Source organism: Agelaius tricolor, unplaced genomic scaffold (assembly GCF_023055355.1).
Source record: "Agelaius tricolor isolate 1412-34295 unplaced genomic scaffold, bAgeTri1.0.p SCAF_6, whole genome shotgun sequence".
In the NCBI taxonomy this organism is placed as follows: domain Eukaryota; kingdom Metazoa; phylum Chordata; class Aves; order Passeriformes; family Icteridae; genus Agelaius; species Agelaius tricolor.
Window position 1 is genome coordinate 30,257,895 of NW_027269266.1, and position 21,812 is coordinate 30,279,706.

Genomic DNA, 21,812 nt, shown 5'->3' on the forward strand with positions numbered 1-21,812 from the left:
CCAGCAGAATTTCAACGTGATCCTGACCCTGACAGCCTTTTTCCTTGGAAGAAGCTTTCTGATTAAACATAACATGTCTCTTTAAAACAGCTCACTGCTGCAAGGAAGCGAATTGTTACAGTTACTAAATCATCCCAAGTAGTACTGAACTTCCTCAAAATTATCATCCCTCTGATAAAATGCCTATTACAAGTGCCTTGCCTCACAAAGAGATTATCACAGAAGAGAAGCAGACGGGTTTTGTATTTCAAAATTAGTGGGTTAATACTTTTTTCCAACTCTAGAGGAAAAAATACATCCAAAAACACTGCCAGAAGGATCTAAAATTTAACTTCAAAGTATACTACTTTTACCAAAACTATTTCACTGATGAAACTACAATAGATTGCAAATTAATTTGACCACATTATACAACATTACTTAGTTTTTGTAACATAAAAGAACTTGCTGAAAGGTGGAGAGAACAAAAGCAAGACGCCATTAGAGGCATGAAACTATATGATCTTTAAGGTCCCTTCTAACTCCAACCTTTCAATGATGTTGTGGAAAGCACAAACTTCTGAAAAACCACTGTTGCGTGTAAGTCCATCATTGGAGGGAAAAACTGCAGAAAGGCCTTTCAGATACCACAAAATGCAGTCACCAATGTCACTCTATGCTTTGCTCCATAACACTGCTTCTTGCCTCTATGCAGTGCAATTTGCTCAGCTTGCCTTAAAAAAATGTCACTAAATCTGAATTTGCAGCTAAGGACCCTAACACCAACCATGTAGTAGAAGTTTTAATATTTGGTTCATCTACAGTCATTTCCTCACACACTGGCAGTGTATGTTAAAACTCCTGAAAGGTCCATACTAACAGGACTTCATAATCTTTAAGTACACAAGTCTGTTCCCTGTGAACCTAAGGCTGGGGAGCTTTTTCGGCAGAGAGCTAGAATTCAATTGGACGGGAAACAAACGTGATGGCTGTCGGGATTACATGGGACAAGACAAATCCAGGGGCACTACCTCTGCTTTCATCCTTACCTTTGACACACCAAGCACACGGAAGGCCACTTCAACTGAATGTGCTCCAAGTTGGAGCACGAAGCCCAGGGAGGCACGAGCCCTGCAGCCCGCGGCGCTGCCCGCTCGGGTTCCCAACTCCGCGGTTCGAACTGTTGCTGCCACCTCCCGCATCCCCGCGGCGGGCACACCACTCGCGGCGGCGGCGGCACCGCCGAACGCACCCCGGGACGGGTCCGCAGCACGGAGGCGTTCCTCAGCGCACCGCCCAACTCTGCCCCAAGCCTCCCCCCGAGGGTCCGCGGCGGCACCGGGAGCCCGCTGCCAGGCACCGCGCTGCCCGCCCTGCTCCGGGGACGCCGCTGGAGCGGCTCCTTTGTCTCTCCCGCAGCCCCGGCCGCCTTCTCCCGGCGGCACAAGGCGCCGCTGCCCCGCCGGCCCCCAGACGCCCCGGCGATGCCCGCCGTGCCCTGCCGCGGCCGGACCGGGTGCGGGCGGTGCAAGGCGAGCGGGCGGCCAGACGCGGCCGGGATGCCGGTAGGGCCCCGGAGGAGCCGCGGGACCGGGGGAAGCCGCAGCCGGTGCCCGGAGCGCCACCCAGCAGCCCCGCACCGGGGGCAGGGTGCCGCCCTGCCCCTCCATCGCCCCCGGGCACCGGCCCTGCCCCCGGCAACTCCGCCGCCCCCTCCCGGCCTCCCTCCCCGCGCCCTGCACCCCCCGCCGCCCCGGCGAGCCACGGCCGCCCCAGCCGCGCGCCGCCGGCTGCCCCAGGGTGGGGCGCGGGACCCGCAGCCTGGGGGGGCTCCGCTCAGTCGGCCGCGAGTTGCCCGACGGCCGCGGCTGCCCCGTCGGGATGCGCCAGCCCCGCGCGGGAAAAAAAGTTGTCCCCGCGGGAGCGGCCGGGAACCGAACTCACCCTCCCTCCCGGCGGCTCCGCCGCGGCCGCGACTCAAACTCACCCTCCCGCCGGGAGCGGCAGCGGCGGGCGGACCCCGCCCGGCCCCGCCGCTGCCTGGCGGCGGCCGCAGCCAACCGGAGCGCGCAGCGCGGTCACGCCAGCCAATGGCGCTGCAGAGCGGGCCGTGCGCGCGCCCCGCTCCCCGAGGGGCGGGGCCGGCCCGCTCCGAGGCCGGGCGGGAGCGGGGGTCGCGCTGTGAGGGCGCCCCGGGGCGGGCGCGGGAAGCGGACCAGTCGTGGGCTCCGTGCTGCGGCCGGGCCGGGAGCCTGGCTCCGAGGGAAGCTCAGGTGGAGTCCGGAGCGCCGGGCAGGGTCGTGCCCCGCGGGGAGATGCGCCCTTCGGGGCAGCGGCCGCTCCCGAAACTGCCCAGCGAGCGGGGGTGGCAGCGGGCACTCGGGACAAGACGGGCGGCAGAGCTTGGGACGGGCTCGAGAGAGCAGCACCGGAGCTGCGAGTGCTCTACCGCTGTCCCGAGTCACACGTTCCCCCGGCCTGTCACTGGGAAATAAAGACAGAGCCGGAGGCAGGCAAGTCTGGCAGTGCCCCAGCCCTACAAAGGTACCTCGGCAGGAGATGCTCACGGGCACCCTGATGGGAATGACGCGGAACTGAATGCCTCTTAATTTTCATCAGGCGTGTCTTAATCATTATTTAGCTACTGGATTCTTACCAGCCTTCCCCAAGTGAAGCAATTGTGGGCAATTCTCATTCCACAGCACTCCAAGGCCTTTCCAAATACAAGTACTTTTTTTTTTTTCCCTATTTTTTTTCTACTGACATCCTTGGACTGCTCTGAAGAGCAATCTTGAAATAAAACTGCATGTCCCACAAATAGCTAATTTTTATTTTTACATTTTTTGTTACCACCAGAGTTTCTTTTTAAGTATGCTTTCAGGATGTAAGTTTTATTCCTCAGAAGCATGCACTTCTGGTAAACCTCTGGATTAATAAAGATTAAGTTAATCAGTAATCTAATTGCTGTGTGGTGAAATCAAGGCAAGGAGGCTGTGATTTGATCTGTGTCAAATATCATGTAATGGCAGAGCCTGAATTAACACCACCAACACTGTCACAAAGTGCTGTCCCATATGATTACTCATTTAAAAGCCATGGTCTTCTATGCCTGGCACATGTTAATTTCCTCAGTTACTCTGTAGAGGTAGATAATGTGTTCACACACAAGATTATTGACTTCTCTGGAGCCTTGAACCTCAGAAAATACCAGGTTCAATGCACTTCTTTCTTGGCCATCCTGCATAGGGACATACATCAGTACCATTCTGTCTGAGCAGTTTCTAGACTTGTGCTATTGTACCATTCATCTCCATAGGTATATAGTATACTAATTTGTTGACAATAAAATATGTGTTATTTTCAAGGACCTTTTATAATGTAAACCATAATACATAAAAATTGCTTTTAGAATATAAATGTCTTACTAAGGCATTTGTCTTTAGAATACTCCCACTGTGTTATGGTCTAAATTCATTCTGTCATCAGTTTCTATGACACTGGATAAAATAGGTCTGTTTTCCTGACAAGATAGATATTAATTCCAACAAAGGTTTATAAAAGCTTTATTATTTCGCTAAGATGAAGAGAGACAGTTAAATGCCATGATCTTAGGAACAACCAAATGGAACTTTTAAAGGGAGATAATAAACTTCTACCTTTGAAATAATACACATCTGTGTCACAGTCAGAATACTTAACAGTTTGGGGGTTTTGGTTTTCAAAAGCTCTTTACCTGACTGGCTTTCTCTGCACTCCCATCACTCTTTCTGCCAACAGCACTGCAGGCATACACAGCCTCCATCACAGTGTCTTTCCCAGCTGCTGCCTGTCACTATTCCTGAGACCCTCCTGGGTTTTGGGACCCAATAGCTACCAAAAAAAAAAGCCAAGAGAAGAGAACCAAGTAGAAAAACCCAAGTATTTTCAAACACAATTCTGTCCCCTGAGCTGGTTTACTGCTGGTCCTGCAGTTCTGAGAGGACCAAAGAACAAGCAGTGGAAGCAGAGATACAGCAGTGCAGGAGGAGTTTATTAGGCTGCATGCTCAGACCCAGTGTCAGGAGGGAGTCTGCCTACTGATGTGGCTTGTGACATACTAAGTGACCCTGATAATTGCAAACAGAGGAACCGAGATCATGCTATCATTAGTTATTAATTTTACTGTTATTAATGTGTTATACCACTAAAGATTATCAAAAGTAATGAATCATCTGCAAACAAAAGGCAGGCAAATTATTTTCATGCAGCAGATAACTAGATAACTGTCCTTCGAGGTCAGGTCACATTAGCAAAAGAAAATAGTTCAGCTTATATTGCTTCCACAGATTTTATTTTTTTAATTCCTAAATTATTTTAGTGTTTCAGTCATTCTTAGCACATTAGCCTTAAATATTCTAGATACACAAAAATTATGCAATAAATTTTGGTTTTAATGTGTTTAGATTTTTGTGAAGAGATGTACACGTCCCTTACTGCAGTTTAGTCTGATGTTTAGGGCAGAATTTTTTGCCATTAGCAATCCATTTCAAACTGCCCTCTCAGAGGAAGGCCATGTAGAATCAGAAGTTTTGTTCCACTTTCACAGAAGTCAGGACTGCTCAGTGCTCTTTCACAAACAGTATTTCCAGGAAGAAGATGTCCTCAGATTTCATAAAACATTCTCATTTCTCAGAAATATAATTTGGAACCTAGAGCTTCTGCCCACTTCATAATTTTCAATCTCTGCCTATTCATTACAAGTTCTTATATTTAGATATATAATGGAGTTGTAAGCTTCTTTAAAAATAGAAATCCTTGATAAATAAATACTTAACAACCTTAATCTCTGTCATATGACCATGTTCTTAAAGCTCAATTCAACACAGAGACCATTTTTAAAGCATAATGCATCTGGACCCTGGGAATAAAATAGCAGTTATTTCCAGTCATCTGATCTCAGGTCAGATCTGTAGCCTATGAGACACCAAGAAGGGCCTGTTTAGGGAGAGAGGCAGAATTCCAGAAGGGACAATTGCTTGGTCCTCTGTCCCAGTGCCAGCCTAGGCCAGGCTCCATGGATGGAAGCACCACTGTGGAGCAGCCCTTCGGTTGTGATTAGGATGGAGAAACACTCGCTGCAGAATTAAGAGCAGTCAGTGCTCTTGATTAGAAATTCAGCTAAGATTTTCAAAGATGCCCAGAACTCACACTGCACTCCTACAGAGCCTTTGATTAACTCCCCTAATTGGGTCTGCAAGGAAGCATCGAGTCATTCTTCACATCAGCAGAGGTCCAAGAGCTTTGTATCAAGTGCGGAAGGCTCTGGAGATTCCTGGTCTGGCATTCTTCATGAAAACAGTTTCAGTAAGCAAAGCATGTAAAAAGTCAGGGAGAAAAAAAGTAAGAAAATCATGCTGAACTAGGAGGTAAAAACAGATATTCCGAATTTTCCCTTCTAACAGAAATAGGATGATAGCACTTTTTGTAAAAAATCCCCACAACTTCTGCAATTTTTATTTTAGGGCCTCTGAAACCACTGGCATGGTGGTTTTGATATTTTGACAGTGTCAGATGTTCAGTTTTGACTTATGGTTTTCTTCTTTATATTCTCGTTTCAACCATAAATAAAATATTTCTATAGCTTTCTCTTGAAAGCATAAAAGAAATCAATATCTTCCTACAAAATGTTATATTTTATCAAATCCATGTTTTGACAGAAAATTGCTCTAGCAGAAAGCTCTTTACCAGATCTTTCCAGAAAGTGAAAAATCACTAGCTAACATGTGTTTGACTCTGAAACACTGAATATCTCACAGTCGCAGATTTCTCATATTATCACAAAGCATTTTAAAGGAAACTGTTTGAGAAGGAAGGATTCTATAACCATTTTGTTGGTCAATTTTTTGAATAAAGTCCTTTTAGTAGAACTTCAAATTAAAAATAAAAATCACACTTTAGCATAGAACTATAAAGAGGTATCATGAATTTATAATTTGTGGGAAGTTTTATGCATTCTAAATAAAGATAGCTTTTATCTGACACTTCTTACTAGCTTGGAGTTCTCCTTACTTCATTTTCATGACAAAGCTTACACACAGGCACAACACTACTATGGATTGATTTGCTAATATTGCAAATAAATATTTATCACAAAACCACTACAGTAGAATCAAAACCAAAAGAGTTAATTTATTGTACTATGCAAAGGCTTTCCAAAAGTTTAAATTCATGTAACTCAAATTTAAAACTGCATCTGTCTTGCTGTTGAAGGTCAGTTATCTAAACAGTATGTTCCATATCAATATTGTGCACTTAGAGATGATACTTACAATACCTGAAAGTACAACATAATAGATTCTGATTTTTATTAAATTTTGAGAAGAAAATACTAAAAGGATTTGATAACAGAAAAAGCTTTTTCTTAGTATACCACTAACATAAGGCAATATTTAAAAACATAGCAACCAAATCAACATAAACATAAATAATATATAGCCTATCCTCACTACACAAGAGCTAGGATATCCATTACTTTTTCTTCCTCACACTTAAAAAGCGGAGGTTAAAAGCATGTATGTAGGTTTTTAAGCACAGCAGTTCACACGACTAATTGTTTGAGTGGAAAGGCACAAGCATTGCATCAAAGCCTGCCAGGTCCAAAATTTTAGAAATGAGCCCTCAAGGTAAGGGAGAGGAAGAGAGGAGCAATGTGGAGATTGCTGTTATGAGAAGTACAGTCAAACACAGAGAGAACTGACAGCAGGAAAGGCTGTCTTTGGGAGGGGGAAGCTAGAAGGAAGAGATAAGGATCCCCTACAGCAGAGCACCTCCCGTGAGTCCTGTGGCACACTGCCCACGCACTCAGCGCCACAGTCCTTCCTGCTCAGCAAAGGACTGAAAGAAAAGCTGCTACCCACAGGTCTCCTATGCAACACCTCTGCCTTGGTATTAGCAGCTCAATTAAAGTATCACAGTTATCCTAATTATCACGGCTGAGCTGGGTTTCCTCTCCCAAACCACAGCTGTTTGTAGAGCCTGGCTGGGGTCTGCTCCTCGCTGTATACACAAGGAGGAACGGGGAGGGCTAGTGAGGATGCTGTGAGAGACATGGGGAAAAACGCTGCAAAGCAACTCAGGGATTTTTGAGTTTTCATGGCTCTTCAGATGCTTGCTAATTGTTACTCCTACAGAAAATTCCTCTCCCGCCCCTGTGTGCCTGGGCACGTTGTCAGTACTCTGAATGCGTGTATTTATTATCTTGCTGCTGGACTACAGAAAATTAGCAGCTCGGTTTACAAGGGCGGTCAGACACCCTGGCCAGCCCAGGAGCTGTACATTCTTTTCGAGAGAACCTTGCAGCCATGGGATGTTGGGCAGGGAGCGGGCCCAGCCGTGCCCCCGGGCCGGGCCGGGGCGATGCCGGCTGTGCGAGGCTGCCCGGCCGCGCTCACCACTTCCTCCCTCCCTCCCTCCCTGCTGAGCTCATGCAGGGGCTGTGGCTGCGCTCCGAGCTACCAGCTGACATTTCACTGCTTGTCAGCTTTGCCTTTCGATCCCAAGAGCTGGAAACACATGCACACGTTTTTGTGTAGGAAGCTCTCCCTTCTGATGTAAACCCATTAGCCCCAAAGTTAGGGTGCTAGAGCCAAGCCTGCAAAGTTCATGGGTCCTCTGCTAATCCAGAGAAGCAGACACCCTGGACACCCAGCCAGTGTTAGGAAGTCCTCAGGCCATGTACTGTGGTTGGCTCCACACAGAACTGTGAAAGCAGCCCTGAAAAGCAGCATCAGTGCTTCTGCACAGAAACATATTTTTGGTCTGACCTGTGGCCACTGCCATGGCCACATTCTACTGTCAGCTGTAGCTCTTCCAGTGTACAAGAACCAGCACTGGCTTAGAGATTCACATTTCAAGCAATTCCCCCCGGAAAAGTTAAGGCTTCAATTACATTACTAAGTTTCATAATCCTGAGAGAGATTAATGTTTATTTTAAAGCAGATAGGATGACAAATTGCAAGCTAAGCTGCAAGGGAGACAGAAGGTTGGAATTAGGAAATCATAGAATCATAGAACAGTTTGGATTGGAAGGGACCTTTAAAGGTCATCTTGTCCAACACCCCTGCAGCCAGCAGGGACATCTGCAGCTAGATTGGGTTGCTCAGAGTCCAACCTGATCCTGAATGTTTCCAGGGATGGGATATCCACCACCTCTCTGGGCAATCAGTTCCAGTGATTAACCATGATCATTATAAGAAATTTCTTCCTTATATCTAGTCTCAATCACACTCTTTTACTGTAAACCATTATGCTTTGCCTTATCACTACAGGCCTTAGTAAAAAGTTTGTCTCCATATTTCCTATACTCCTGCTCTAACTGTACTGATAGCACTGCAGCTGCTGATTCCTGGAGAAAAACGTGGAATTACCATCAGCTCAGGTTTTTAAGAAGAGTTTGGGCATATTTGACCCTCCTCAGAGAGAGATACAGAGAATTGAGTGATGTCTCTTTATGGTTAGCTTTCAGAGCTTCTGGGCTTTTATCTGTGATGCTTATTCTTTCCTCTCAAAGCAGTGAGTTACAGACTGAATATTTTAAGACTTAAGTGAAATTAAATTACAGTGCTATAAAATGCTTTTAGAAAAAGTATGGGAACACTGCTAATGGGAACATAAATATTCTTAAATAGGACAATATATCTAAAAAATATCTCAAATACTTGAAGCAAAATCCAAAGTGAACGTGAGCTAGGTCATTATTTTTGTTGCCTTTTCTGAGAGATTATAGCTAAGTTTGTATCCTGCTTTTATAGTTAATAGCTATATCTTCACAGTTCTTAAAATGTTACTGTAGGGGTTTTTTACAATTTGCTTTCACTGTTAACTTTGATAATATAACATCCTACATTTCCTGAGGATAAAAGAAATACTTTTTTTTTCCCATTTTCTTTGACAGTGCCCAGATGAGGTGATAACTTACAAACAAGTGCATTCTTTGCAACCCTTTCATTACCCCGTTTATTTTAATAGAACCTTATGAGGCTTTTCTGCTATTTTTGCTTACTCAGAACAGCCAGACAGATGTCTGTTCTTGTTCTGTCAAAAGCATCAGTTGCTTTGTTTTTTTAAATACATTGTTCTCCTGCCAGCAGAGAGCCTTTCCACTTGGTCAAGGACAAAATTCCAGCCAACATTTTTTTTAAGAATGTGAACAATGACAAAAATCTTGCCAATAAGAATTGCTTTCCTCTTAATGTTGAGAGGTCACAAATTTGTTTTAGTTATCTGGCCATTTCCCCTAGAATTTATGTTAGTCACAGGGAACTTACTTCAGTCTCAAAGACTGGAGTAAGGAGGAGAAGCAGACTCTTAAGTTAATCAAGCCGTTAGTGCTCTGCTTTCTTGCTTTCTGCTTCCCCAAAGCCTGCCATTTTAACAACTAAAATCTCATTATTCATAGGGCTATTATCTAGACAAAAGAGAACATTCAAATTATGTACTTATTATTTGATGTAGCTGCACCCTGTTGATTTTTAGAAAGTCACATTTCAGCTCAGCAGCTTGTTTCACTCAGCTCAGCTTGTGCTCTGTTTTATCTGACGACATCTTACATATTGTCAGTCTGTCATGAAGAACACAGATGTAGCAGTGCTAAAATTAGAAAGGGACAACATCACTAAATACATATCACACGTTCAAACAAAACTGTTGGGACTTCCAGGGTGGAGAAAGGGGTCTGATATTTTTTTCTAATCCTGAACTTCATGACCTTTGTGAGAAAATCAGATCAGCTATTGAACAATAGTTAACATATTTTCAATAATTCCATATATGTTCAATATGTTTTTCAAATGATATAGATGTGTTTGTTGGAGCCTTGGAGCCCTTGTGCAGGTAAAACTGTCAGTGACTGACTTGTCTTTTGGCTTTTCTGGGGATTTCTTCTCTGTTGGAGAGATTAAAATTATACCTGGTAATAATACAGGGTTGTGGATTTACTCCCTGCTCAGCGACCCACTGAGGCAGCTACAAACCTTACAACTGGCTGGGCACCCAGCAGCTCAGGTGGTGACAGCTGGGGAGAGATTCACCAGTGGTAAAAATGAAATAGGAGGATCCGGGTTTTCCTTGCAGAAATTATTTCTAGAGGATTAGGGCAGGGAGGGGGGAAGTAGAACAGAAAGGATATGATGGCTTTGAGCAGGACAGGTAACTGTATGCACACAAGAAATTGTATGGTTATGGAAAAAACCAAAAAGTCAAAGAATTGACAAACTGAGTATTGCATGTGCATTTCTTCCCATATACATCTCTACTTATAACCATCTTCAGAGCACGTAGACACCACTGCCATGGACCACGGCCTGGTGTTTTACTAGTCAACATGTTTCTCTTTATAGAAAGGAAAAGCTCTCCATAAATGCAAGGCTTTGAGAGAATTACCTTGTTTTGACAGAAACAAAGTCTATTGCTGCAAAGCTTTCTTGCTGCCTTGGCAAAGGAGATCTCGTTCCCAGTATCCCTGGCAGTATTCTCCATTGCCACGATGACATCTACTGGACGGGATAGGGCTGAGCAAGGATTTTGCTGTCCGAGTGTGAATGAAGGCTTCTAACATCAGCAGGGTTGGTGTAATTTCACTCACTGGGAACTGCTACAGTATTGAAACGTGTGAAGAGCAACATGACAATGCTTGTGTTCTAGACATTTTAAATTGCAACTCCCTCAAGAGACACATGAGAAAAAAGGATTAGAAGAAACAATTCAAACCTCATCTAATACGGGTAAATAAAACTGTCTTGTCCAGACAATTTTAGTTATTATTATATGAAAATTTTAGTTATTATTATATGAAAAGAAATTTGTTAAATATCTCCTGAAAGATTCAAATATTAACTGTAATTATTATATGAAAAGAAATTTGTTAAATATCTCTTGAAAGATTCAGATATTAACTGTAAAATAATATGTATTATTGTGCACTCCAAAGATATCCTAACCTGAAGCACAAGTTTGTTAAAAGAAAGGAGATATTAAAAAGCTGTTATGCAAAACAGTATAAACTAAAAAGAAAATATATGCAATGCTTTGCATATGATGTTTTTTGTTTTCTCCACAATAAAAATACCAGATGTTGGCTAGAAAAAATAGTGTATAGTCTTGCTACATTTTCACTTCATATTTGCAAATGCAAATAGATCTTCACAATAACTGAAAGGGAGTTACTCAGGAGAGTAACTGAAAAGGAGAATGAATATGTTTTCTGAAGCATCATGTCTAACTCCTTTTGTTGGAAATGAGTTTCTGCAATTTGTTTGAATGAAACTGAAGTCATTACTCATTGTAGATGTTTTCTCAAAATAAAATTTTGCAGGGAAGCACACTTATTTTCCTTTAAGCCCATTTCACTGCAGACTATGGCTGCACCTTGGCTGCCTCCTTCCAGCCTCCAGAGGTCCACCACCTGCAAGAGGGGTGGCATGTGCCAAGTCATTCTGTTGTCCTTTTGTTCACTCTGTTCTGTTCCTTTTCTATGGCCAGGAGCAGAGAATAATGATGTGGGGCAAATGCTGTGTGAGAGCAGGTGGTGTCTGCAGGCTCAGCCTGTCTGGAATGGAGAGGCTGTGTGGGGATTCTGGCTCTTGCTTCTGAGTAGGTTTATGGAGGAATTTCCCAGGAAAGGAGTGCACACAACAGGCCAGATTTTGCCATGATATTCCTGATCAAATAAATTTTCAAATAAATAACCCAAATCCTCCTGATTAAATAAACTTGCAAATAAGTCTGCACAAGCACAGATTCACTGTAAAAGAGGGCTTTAATTAACAAAAGAGTTTGTTTGCCTCCTGGAGCTCCCATTGCTTTTCTTGTGCAGGAAGAGAAACAGTAATGGGTGCCTGCAGATGAGGGGGTAGTCTGAATTTAATGAATTCTTTGGAAAAATCACTATATACAAAATGAGAACATATTTTCCACATGAAGAAAATTCACTGTAATAAGGGTGAGAGGTGAGGACAGAAGAATAACATTAAGGAATCGCTTCTGTGGAAGCAAGAAGAGAAAAAATGTGACTGGAGTATCACAAGAGTCTTTGACAGCAAGGCCTTGAATCTTAAATTTGGCCATACTTAAAGAGACACTGAAAGCTTCAAATGGCAAAATTAGATCTTGGTAGTGACAACAGTGTGAGATAATGCAGGATAAACTGGGATGAAGCAGTGTCTGTGACCAGCAGGCCAGCAAGGGACAGCACCATGTATGATACGTGCTGAGCAGTTGCTTGGTCTACAAATGGGTAGGAATCCTGATGTGCCCTTTATCAAACTTCCTGAGCACGCCTGTCCTGCACTCCAACTTGTCTAGAAATCAGAAACACTTTGGCTAAGTAATTTGGCAGCAGACAACTGCTGCTAAAAGCAGCCATCTACTGCCAAAGGTATTAGGGTTGGCAGGCTGGGAATGTGCTGTCAGTGCCTGGCAGCTTAGGAACCTGTCACAAGCTGAAAAAAACCCAGTAAATACTATACCTCTACCAAAAAGATAAGATACTTCTAAAGATTTTACAAAAGGCTTTTTCAAACTGCTCCACTTAATGGGCAATGATGTTAAATCACACTTCTAGGAAACACTAGTGCATTTTCTTTGAAGGATATCACCCACACAGCTGGAGGAATAGTTACATGAACTACTCGTACATGCAACTAACGGGCTCATTCATAAAATGCTACCCTTAGGAGGATTATACATATCAAAAAGGAGAAGACAGCAAAAGGTAAAATCAAAAATATGGAGTAGGAAAAAGACATAAAGGGAAGAATGTAGATTCTTTCTTTCTTTCTTTCTTTCTTTCTTTCTTTCTTTCTTTCTTTCTTTCTTTCTTTCTTTCTTTCTTTCTTTCTTTCTTTCTTTCTTTCTTTCTTTCTTTCTTTCTTTCTTTCTTTCTTTCTTTCTTTCTTTCTTTCTTTCTTTCTTTCTTCCCACATCCCAAGCCTTTAGTTATCATCTTTTTTTGTGTGTGTGATGAAATATCATGATGCTTCTTCTTCCTGCTGGGGTCCTGTCTACACTTCCAGACTATCAGTTTCAACTATCTTAGTCCTTCACACATGACTGTGCTTCTATTTTCTCCAATGCCAATGACAGAGGTAATGAATGCCCAGCTTAAATACAGGTCTATTACTTACACATGAAAGATAAAAATATCTCTAAAACTGTGAAACTGTCCACATGTACAACTGGCGGGTGTCACCATCATATTTTCTGAAAAATCCCTTCGCCAGGATTTCTCTCCTGGGAAGCTGAGAATCCTTAGAGAAAAAAGAAAAGAATATGATCTCATTTGCTTCTCCTGTTTCGCTGCTTTGGAATGTGGTTGGAGATTGCTTATCTAACATGTGAATTGTTTTTACTCAATGACCAATCATGGTCCAGCTGTGTCAGGACTCTGGCGAGAGTCACAGGTTTTTCATTAGTGTCTTGTTAAGCCTTCTGTAAATATCCTTTCTCTATTCTTTAGTATAGTTTTCATATAGCATTCTTTAATTTAATATAATATCATAAAATAATAAATTAGCCTTCTAAGAACATGGAGTCAGATTCATCATTTCCTTCCTGCCATGAGGGACCCTGAAAATACCACAGGCAGGCTTGCTGTTCTCCTGGCCAGGGAGGCTGTGTTGAGGGAGAATGCCTGAGCATTCTCACACCATTCAAGGAGCTGCACACACAAGACCCAACACTTTAACTCAGAGGACTGGAGCTCCTTGACAGAGGGCAGCTCCAGTGAGCCAATGGATGATCCCTTTTGACTCCTTGTTCACACACACATTCATTCTTGGGTTGTGTTTCCTTCTCCTTCTCCTTCAACCTTAGGTTTCCTGCAGCAGAGTTTTGGCTTTGGATTTTTTTAAGAATAAAAAATTTATTAGAGTGATACAGCAGCAGAGCCAGCTCAATCTGGGTGTCTAGAGAGAGACTGCAAACAAAGGCATCCCTGGGCAATTACACCCTTATGATTTATGCACCCATGCCTCATGTGCCCTGCACGGGACTTTTCAGTTCAATGGTGATTTGTGATCTGGGGTGTTCTAAAACCATATGGGATTCTTTCTTCATCTCCACACAGGCAGGCCTTTAACTCTTCTTATTTCCCCCAGTTGCATCTTCTGCTGCCGACTGTATTCTCTTTCTCTTCTGGTTTGTGCTTCTTGTGCACCTGCTCACCAATAGACCATGGCAAACTAAAAAAGTCCAAGACCTAGGAAAAACATTAATAAGCAAAAATGAAATCACCAGTGTGATATCAATATTATTCTCATACTGAATCCCAAACACAGCACTGTACAAACTACTAGGAAAATTAGTAGGAAAACAAATTTATTCCAGCCAAAAGCAGAGATGTCAGTGAAAGTTCACAGCTTGTGGCTTAAGGCTTCAGCAAATCCAGTTACTCATGCTAAGAAAGTAAAACTAAGCAAATAGCATACTAAATCGTACAACATTTTAACTCTAATTGACTCATTCTATTTAAAAATTACTTATTTAATCTAAACAACTAACATCTCTCAACAGTTGGATATATTTAAATTCTCTTTGCAATCTCTCTCCTTCAGTTTGTCTCCACAGGGAATTTCTGAAAGGTTATCTTCCCCTCCTGTGTCTTCTCAAAGGGTTTATAAGTCTTTCAACTCCTTTTGATATTCAAGGTCTCAGACTGAAGTTTGTTTCTCCTTGGAGATTGTGTGTCATGTCCCTGAATCCTGCTAGTTTCACTCATTATCTTTTCAGTGTAGGCTTGTCTCTTCTTGTGTGGGAACAATTACATGTTCTTTGTTTGCTCTTCCCACAGCCTCAGGCTAAGTAAGATGAAGATGAGACATTCAGAATCCATCCTGTACATGCAGTGTTTTCCCTCAGTGATTCAGATCTGGATCTTTCACCACATCATTGCATCTCAGTGCTAATAATTTTATTACATACCCTCATTTTTTTTTCAGTAACCCACTGTAAGCATCCCAAACTGCTGTCATTCACACTGCTTGGATCAAAGGCCAGCCTAAATGTGTCTCTGCACAAAGAATATCATCAATGGACCCTTGTTGCTGATGTTGCATTATGCACATGTCAGCAGCTGAAAGTCCTCCTTAGAAATCTGGAAATACTTCACTTAAATGAAGGTTAGAACTGTGAGCATTCTTGAATTGCCAGAGTCTCTTAACTTGTACAGAAGTCCATACAGAAACTCATTTTGACTAAATTATAAGCAGCCATATTTCCCCTGAAAAATCCTGTTTACTTATCTGTCATTTCAACACTGAGAATACAAACTCCTGAGAAAGATGAAAGTTCAGTGGGAAGAACTGGAGTGCAACTCCCATGCAGCTGCCCTGATTAGGGAATGGGATTAGCACAATCTAATCTAATCTAATGTAGACACAGCCTATTGGAAGTAATTTCTTGTCCCAAAGGTCAAACAACCTGCTCCACTGTGATTCAGACACAGCAGTGTTGTTCTGGAAGCTGGTGCTGAAGCCAGTGGAGATCATTATGCCCTTCCAGCACTTTCTCCATTCCCATGTGGAGTTTCCCTTCTTCTGAAGAAAACAGAAAAAATCAATCCTTGCAATCAGCAGTGACTGCTCTGAAACTCCAACTCCTGCAGTGCTGATTCCCTGCTTCACTCTAGATTAGTGCAACTCAGGGTCAATGGGGCTAATGTTTTAGACACTTGGTAAGATCAAGCCATAGTGACTGCCACTTCTAAAATTAAGACCATTTTGAGCAGCCCTTTGAACATTACAGTCATGCTTCTTGCTGGCCATGTAGCACCTGCACTTGTCTGCTATGCTCCATAGATCCAGCATTGGGATATCATGTTTATTGGGCCCTTGAGATCAGAAGTGTTATTTCTCCTCTTACAATCTCATGCTTGTCCATGATGTAGCCAGTTCATCCAGCCAGACTCCAATCTGCTTTGTAGAGAACTGCAAGAATCACTTACAGGAGCAGCTTCTTGACAGCACACTCCTGCACTACACAGAACAGGAAAAAACATATCCATCTAAAGAAAAACGGAGGAGAATTTTTGATAGATGGAAATTAAATTGAAATTCATCCAAAGACCCACCGTGAGCTGGACTCTCTGTTTTCCTAAGTGGATACAGCTCTGCTGACGTCAGTGGATTTGCAGCTGCTCACAACAACATGAATTTGGCCTTGGATCTAACAATCTTATTGTTTTCAGGGAGGAGAGAGAAGGATTGTTTGTTTCAGATAAAACTGGGTCAGTGATTGTGTCATAGCCCTGCTCACTGCCTGCTGGAAACCAGTAAAGCCTCTATTATATCCCAGTAGCACCGGGGAGACACTAACACACTGCCACAACTGAATAAGGGCCATATCATAAGTCAGTGTGTATCAGGCACTGACTTTTACATACCCATAAAGACTTTTATTAATTTCCTTGAATTTCAGATGATTTTATAAAGGGATAATACACTACTGAAAGCAGCCATACCATTCCCATCATCCATGCAGCACGTACCCGGCACCATCTGGGCTTGGATACAGACAGATTACTGCATCCTGCAACCTCCTGTCTAGTGAGTCTTCCAGCCCTCTCTTGGTCACCTCCTGTGTCAGCCCCCAGCTATCTGTGCCAAGGATCAGGTCCAGCATGTGCTAGCTGCATAATCTTGGCTCGTGCTTTTGAGAGAATTGTGAGGTTGTGAACAAAAGCGGTGAGAAAGTTCAGGCAAAAGGAAGGGGAAATTACAGGTAAAGTCGCTGAATAAGGGTAAAAAAGAGGTCCAAGAAAATCCAAGTGGAAGAAGACTAAAAAGGAAAGGCATAAAATATCACAGGCAGGGAAATATAGAGGTACCACTGTCAGTGGAGGACTCAGTGAGACATGGCAATCTAGCCACCCTCGTGATTGCTCCAGAAAGCAACTGACTACAGAGCAGCTTCTTTTAATCACCATTAATTGTTTCTTTCAAAGCCAGCTTCTTCCTACCCACAAAACAAATGTGCAGTCAAATGAACATGACAAATACATCAGTGTTGTATAAGGTGATTTCTCAAAGCTACTTTCTCCCACTAGCACATGCATTATCAACACCAATGATCCCTACTCCTCCAGCAGTCATTCAGCATCCAGGCTACTCCCAGGCTCTCAAGGTCCCTCACCTCTGTCCTATGGAAAACCTCCAAAAACCTCAGCCTGATGAGTGACTGGACAGAGAAGAGTTGGAGGGGTGAGGCATTTCATTTTCTTCAGGTAAATGCTGAAATGACAGAACTTGCCTGTGTAGTGCCTTCACTTTGCTAACTAACCAGTGTTTTCTGGGTTTCCTTCTAGAGCCCTTATTCACCCTGGGAACTGTCAATTCCCAGCGAAGCAAATGAAGTTCAGCTCACTCTTGTGCTAGCCCCACATGGCACAGGCATGTTAGCCCAGGAATGTGAGACCAACAGGACCTACTCCAGCAGTAGGATGGAACAGCAGGAATAACAAGAAAGCTTTACCACTGTACAGGGTCCGGCTGACTGTAGGATGGGGCCCACAGTCCTTCAGCTGATGCATCAGGTCACACAAAAGAGTCTTCCTCCTTGTGAGCAAGGTGTGCCCTTGTTTTTATTTTGTGAGGCCCTCTATCCCTCACCTGCAACTAACAGGCTCTAGCATATACTTACCTCTTCTCAAAGCTTTCTTTTCTTGCATTAGTTCTCATACTATTCAGAGTGGGAGAACTCAAAACTAGAGCCAAGGGTTTGAGACAGACAGCAAGCATTAAGCCCACGTATCACTGGGAATTTGCGAAAATCTATTTTATAATAGTATTTTCATAACACAGAAATGTACACAAAAAAAGAACAATCTGCACAAGTTTGTGAGTGTTATCTTACCTGCCAAGTCCACAGATGAGTTCTTCATCTGCCCTAAGGTTCCCACATTAACCCTCAGAAAGTATTTTTTACATTCAGACATTCAAATAAGTTTTTAACAAGGAGTAAAAATTTTATGAGTCTTAAATGAACACAGGCTAATACTTCTTAACATAATCCAGAATAAACTATCACTGAAATGGCATTTTAATCTTCATGTGATGTTATTCTAGCTTTTAGCATCAACAACTCAACATTAATTCTTACTGTCATAAAAAAAAACCAGATTTTTTTCTAAGGCTGTTGGGCAATTGTGTGAGTAACATAATACTGTTTATAATTGGTTATTTTAGATGAATGTACACAGCCTTGTTCCAAAGGAGGTGCCTCAGTTGTAGGTCTCCTGAGGATGACTCACACATTGTTTCCTTGAAGGCATCCTCTTCCAGACAGCATTTGGAGTGGAAAAATATGATTCGTTTAAAAATATATATACACAACTGTCATTTATATCATATATATTTATATCATTTATATTTGTGTTTATAATATGTACAACTATTGTTGAGGCATAGAGGCTGTGAGGTCGTTTAAGCAATGGTAGAATTCAACATGACTATGAAGACAGTTTTGTCATTTCCTCTTTTGTTGCTATTCAAAAATTTACATTTGTGCCCTGCTAAGAGCTTTCGTTATATGAGACCAATCTTTTCTTCTCCTTTTTTTGGTCTGTGAACAAGAAGTAGTTAATTGACTTATTCAAGTAGAAGGGCCTGAGGAATACCTCTTGTTCACCCTGGGAAATCTGTAAAAAGTTGTGAATTGGAACTGCTAATGCCAACTTTTCTGTTTTCCAGCCCTTCCTTGGTAGGTGAGATGGCATAAACTTTGCTCAACTGTTAGTGTTACACTCCTTTTCTGTACCTCAGTTTAGCTGTGGGTCAAGCTCACAGAGACAATCTCAGATAAACCCAGTCCTTGGTGTCACTCTTCCTACATTGCCCTGTATGTTCCTATAGAAAAAAAAAAAAAGACACTAAGTTATAAATTTATGTTGCAAATAGACACACTTAAAGAGTTCATTTACAGATTTTTACTGGCAGGTCAGATAATGTTTATTATTTGGCTGAAAATAGATCTGTGAACTGATGGAACCCTTGTGGTGGAAGACTGATGTTCTCTGTAGCACAAGACAGCAGTTTTACCCATGGGTTTGCACTTTGGCACAAACAGTTCCACCACTGTCTGATCCAGTTTCCAGCATGGAGGTTAACCTACTGAGAGCTTAGACAAGTTCAGACACTTAAGCACATACTGCCTGAATTCCCCTACTTAGCAAGAGGATTATTAACACTGAGAGCCATCCCCAAGAGGGGCTATTTAGGTGTAAATAATCTTTCCTGCTAGGTTTCTCCTAAGAGAAGAGACTAGTTCTCAAAAGGAGAGCACAGCTCTTGGTAGGGATTGTTAGAACATGCTGAAGGGCAGAACATGCTGGAAGAAGACATGGCAATATCCTATTTTATGTTGTCTCTTTGAGGTTATGGTATTTTAAACTCACTAAAAAGAATGTATGTTTCAGTGTTCATCAAACTGATGCCCAAGAACTTAAAGCAATAAAATCAAGGTCACTTTTTTTAATAATCCCCCTGTACATTTAGGGTTTTTTTTCCTGTGCTTTTTGTGACCTTGTTACAAAAATCTCCCTTGCTAGGGTTGCTGCTTTTCCCTCTCATGGGCAAGGAAGTCTAGGCCATTTTGCAGTATCCAGAAATGCAGGTTCAGGCTCTGCAGTCCCAGCCCCTGGCAAGCTCCCATGCATCACAGAGAGCAGGAGTCTGTGCTACAGAGAGACAGAAAAACTAACCCCAAATCCTTATACTTCACAAGAGGGCTTGCTATGTTCAGCTGCTCTACTGCTATGTTGGTACAACCCTTGCTACAGTAGTTACTGAACTGGCTTTAGGACACATCAAATATTGGTTTTTCCCTTGACAAAGGGACAAAGAAGTGGGCTAGCTTAGAAGCATTACAAACAGCCTAAGTATTTACTGTTCTTCAGAGCAGAAAATCTAAATGAAGGAAAAGGTCTGGAATTTGGTTCCAAGTGACACCAAAGCCCAGGAAATACATTTATTTCCAGGAGGTGTTAATGACTTTGTGTAACACCTCTTGTGGCAGAATTACCCACTGGCTGGGGTCAGACAAACAGCAATTCAGGGAATCCTCTGCTTTCCGTGCCTTGTTTATTTTATCTGTTCCTGAAAGGAGATTGTTTCCAGAGTTTTCACTTGTCACAGTTACTGCCTTTGGCTGGCTCTGGCGATAAATCATCCCACAATAATCTAAAATGGAAATGCTGGCATGGAAGAGGACAGCTGCCTGACAGAAGGCACGTCCCATCCTGGCTGCCAGGCCAAAGCAGCCCAGCACATCCCCAGCCTGACCAGTGAAGCACAGAGCAGCTCTATTACTACAGCAGTACAAATAAACAGCATTCAATTCAGCTGGGGAGAATGCAGGAGGCACACTTTCAAAACCAAAACCAAGAACTTCCCTCATCCAAGCTGTTGGAGCTGTGAGGACCCAGGCAGGCTTCAGAGCCCTGTGCACCTTGGCCCAGGACTCCTGCTGGCTGCCCAGGGGCTGCAGCTCCTTGTCACCCTTGAGCCAAGAATGACACAAGAACAGACAAGAGACCCAAATGCAAGAGGAGAAAAGAAGGCTTTGTTACAAAAGATTCTTCAGTTTATATGAATACATTCCACTTGATTAGCTAGTTAATAAAAAACATACTTCTCACACACCATCCTTGAGAAGAACGGGAAAACAAGGTGGAAAAACACCACCTGCAGATTGTTTGTACTAACAAGGTATCACATTCCTACAACTCCCTAAAATTCTCACAAGCCACTGTGAGAAACAATTGTCATTTCTCTCTCCCTGACCAGACTGGCATCCACAGCTCCTCTGATGGCCTCAGGATCATTGGCTGCTCCTGTCACAGCCCTGGCTCTGCTCAGATGTGGGGGAAGGCACCCTGCCCAAGGAGGCATTCACGTGTCAGGATGGGGTCTCCTCCACTGCTGGCTCCCTCCTGGGGCAGCCCTGCTCTTCCTGCTCCCTGGCACAAATGTGCTGCTTTCAGATAAGCATTACTTGCTTGGGTGAACAAGCAGCAAAAATTACACAGAAAACACTGCAGCTACACAGAGTGAAAAGTGCCAGTTGTGGCTTCAATTGTAAATTATTTCATGGTCCAAGTTTTCAAATTAATCTTAATTTTAAGACCTTAATCTTTAATGCAAAAAGGGGAAAAAAACCCCACACCTACCTTACATCATGAATGAACAAATAAACTATAAATCCATTTTGGTCTCTCTTCTCTTTGCCTGTAAAGTTTAATACAACTGATGCATCTGTCAGAACAGAAAATTTGGGATGCCAGGCATTATTGTAGGCCACAGTTCACATCATGGTAAGAAAACAAGAGTTTTCCTTTCATTAGCACTGAAGGCACAAGTCTAAAACTTGAGAGAAAGAAAAAAAGGAAGAATTTTATTTAAAAAAAAGAGAAATAAAGCCATGTGAAAATGGTACTTGGGTTCTAGAAACAAGTAGTGAGAAAGCCTCCATTCAAAACATTAAAACAACTCTCCAAGGAAAGAAATCATGACCTCTGGTAAACTGTAGATGAAAGAGTACCTTGGAAATACTTCAAACATGAAGAAACTGTTCAGACTAAATTCCCCTTGTGCTCTGGCACAGCTTGGTGGGACAAGACATCCTCGCTCAATAGAGGCCACTGGCACCCAGTAAGACCAAGCTCCTGGGAAGACCAGCAGTTAAGAATGAACTGGTCAGAACTGGAATATTGATTTCAGGCAGTCTGAATTCTCCCACTGCTCATGGGAGTACAAGGAAATAAACCTTTGATCTTCTTAACGTACACAGTAAGGCTCCCTGGCTAA

The 21,812-nt window shown here is 42.8% G+C and overlaps 1 protein-coding gene and 1 long non-coding RNA gene across 6 annotated transcripts in view; both read right to left on the reverse strand.

Moving 5' to 3' along the window:
- Positions 1–2,054, reverse strand: part of HYCC1 (hyccin PI4KA lipid kinase complex subunit 1) — a 43,321-nt gene extending 41,267 nt beyond the window's left edge. For 3 of the 5 annotated variants that reach the window (XM_071429183.1, XM_071429187.1, XM_071429186.1), the window contains exon 1: positions 1,924–2,027. The gene's annotated coding sequence lies outside the window, so the exon portion shown is untranslated. Of the gene's footprint in view, positions 1–1,028; positions 1,151–1,923 lie in introns of those variants that run through there. The other 2 variants (XM_071429184.1, XM_071429185.1) reach the window with 2 other exon arrangements.
- Positions 2,055–13,310: 11,256 nt separating this feature from the next.
- On the reverse strand, positions 13,311–21,514 carry LOC139591380 (uncharacterized). Its single transcript, XR_011679629.1, has 3 exons — positions 21,176–21,514; positions 18,766–18,854; positions 13,311–14,212 (listed from the first exon to the last, which is right to left on the reverse strand). It is a non-coding gene; the product is annotated as an uncharacterized lncRNA (long non-coding RNA).
- Between the last annotated feature and the right edge of the window lie 298 nt (positions 21,515–21,812).